Source organism: Condylostylus longicornis, unplaced genomic scaffold (assembly GCF_029603195.1).
Source record: "Condylostylus longicornis isolate FDR11 unplaced genomic scaffold, ASM2960319v2 ptg000080l, whole genome shotgun sequence".
NCBI classification, from domain to species: domain Eukaryota; kingdom Metazoa; phylum Arthropoda; class Insecta; order Diptera; family Dolichopodidae; genus Condylostylus; species Condylostylus longicornis.
In genome coordinates this window covers 4144808-4147178 of record NW_026578048.1, presented here as the reverse complement: position 1 = coordinate 4147178, position 2371 = coordinate 4144808, and the positions used below count along the sequence as shown (strand labels likewise).

At 25.2% G+C, this 2371-nt stretch overlaps 1 non-coding gene across 1 annotated transcript; it reads right to left on the bottom strand.

Moving 5' to 3' along the window:
* Window positions 1–1609: 1609 nt before the first annotated feature.
* Window positions 1610–1682, bottom strand: Trnav-aac (transfer RNA valine (anticodon AAC)). Its single transcript has one exon. It is a non-coding gene; the product is annotated as a tRNA-Val (tRNA).
* Window positions 1683–2371: the final 689 nt, after the last annotated feature.

Here is a 2371-nt window from a genome sequence, read left to right as displayed (position 1 = left end):
TCCCTCATTTGTTATAACGTACTCTATATATGATATACGTTAATTATGCACAACGACTACCAATAAGATAATTGAAATGGATCATAATTATTGCAAAATTATGTGGCCGTCTGAAAGTTTGGGGAGTATAAGAAAGTATTAGAAAATTTTCATATATAAAAGACAAATCAAAGGGCACGATATATACACGTCCACTTAGAAAAAGGCTAGGTGGAATAACAAAATATTTCTTTTAATGTAATAATTCGTAAGATCCCTAAATTAATATTCATATTGTTGTTTTTCAATAAATTATTCATAAAATAAGTTTTAAATAAGTATGGTGATAAAACAGTTAAAACCTAATAGGTAATGTTATGTTTGTAAACACACTTGTAATTAATTCAATTATTTTGAAAAAACTTTTATGTTAGATTGTTATTAAATGTCTCCAAGAATCTGGTATAGAACGCCATTAGAATATGAAAGGTAAAATTAAACCCTTTAAAATCTTTTTAAAAATTTCATTTCAAAAGTATTTTTCATTCCATTCCTTCATTGTATATATCGTGCAGAATTGTATTAAATATGACCACAAATTTTTTATAATTCAAAGTTTTTTTTTTGTAGTTTTAGACTAAAACTATTTGCAAAATTTTCATTAAACGTTCAAATATAATTTCTTTCTTCTTCTTTTACTTTTTTTTTTTTAGTTACCTTTACTATATAAAACGTGTAATGGAAAGGTTGGCGACCAAAATACTAGACATTTGGAGACCTTCTATAAATGGTCAAAACTTTAAGGTAAAATAAAAGGGACAATTGATTGAAAATTGTGAACGTGAATAAATATTTTTACAGTTATGTATGTAATATATTTATATACATATGATTTGCATTATGTTTGTATTAATTGATTTCCCACATGTGTGTTTGCGTGTAAATGTTATAACTTTCTTATGTTCTTTATATAAATAGTTATAACTTTCCAATCCCCAATATGTGGGAATGAAAATTATAATAATATTCCCAAGTTTATGTTTGATGGAATTTTTAGATAAAAATATTGTGTACTCGTACGCGGACTTTGTAGACATCATAACATCAACATGGAAAAAGTACACTTTTATTTATATATATGTACTTAATATTTTTACACATATATATTAATTTTATTCATAATTATTCACATATTTGGTTTATTAACGCTTTCATAACATTCTTGATCAAGTTTTCGAGCTTCCAATATTGGACATTGTATAAATTCAAAAAAAAATAAATAAATCGCCGGATTACAAATTTAAATACGCGGTTACTGAAAATATTGTATAATTACCTTGATTTTATATGTTAAGCCAAATTATTTATTTTCGCCTTTATACCACAAAAACAATCAAATAATTATTTTATTCTGCTGTATTTTTATTGAAAATAATTCTTTGTTCAAATGTAAATTAAGCTTGCCGCACATTTAAAAAAATTGAAATCTTCAAATCAATTGAAATGTTGAAATGTAGCTCTGCAATTTAAGAAAAAATTATTACAGAAAATAATGTACATAAATTGGAAAATATCTCGTCTACTTACGTTAGTTTTTATGATGAAGAAAAAAGTACCATAAAAAAAAAATTGTTTCCGCCCGGGATCGAACCGGGGACCTTCCGCGTGTTAGGCGGATGTGATAACCACTACACCACGGAAACTATATTTATATATTCGTTTTTTTTAAGTTATTAGTGTTGTTTTAATATTTTAAGAATTTCTCCTTATATGATCTTCAAAAGTGAAAATACCGAAATGAAATTGCTAGTCGCCAATTTTACTCAAACACACAATTAAATTATTTGACATTTTTCAAATTCTAACCTATTTTTCGAATTCCATGAGTTTTTAAAGTGTTAAATTTCATGAAGTTCATATTGAAAATTTTATAGAAATTTTAATATCAATTCAAATTAATTTTTTGATGAAAAATATAATGATTACATAGCTGTTTTCTTAAATGCAGTCAATCTACTGAAACATATACGTGCATACACACATACGTTATGCATTTAAATTCTGTGACCAAATTTATTCTTCAATGATGAAATGATTAATTCAATTTCTTTAAAAATTGCATTTGGCATGTGGCACAAAAGTCTTTGAACTTTACTTTTTATTGTTTTTTTTTTTTTTTAATTTTCAGCTGTTTCTAATGCTAATAAACATTATAATACATGCGTTTTAAAAATATTGCAAGTCAAACCCAAAAATTCTCCTATATAAATAAATCAAGTTCCCTCTACATACATTGTATATGCTGCACAACACTCCTATATAAATGCATTATATTGATATATGTAAGCTTGTGTGTACAGAATTAAAAATTTTATATAGTGTTTATAAGGGA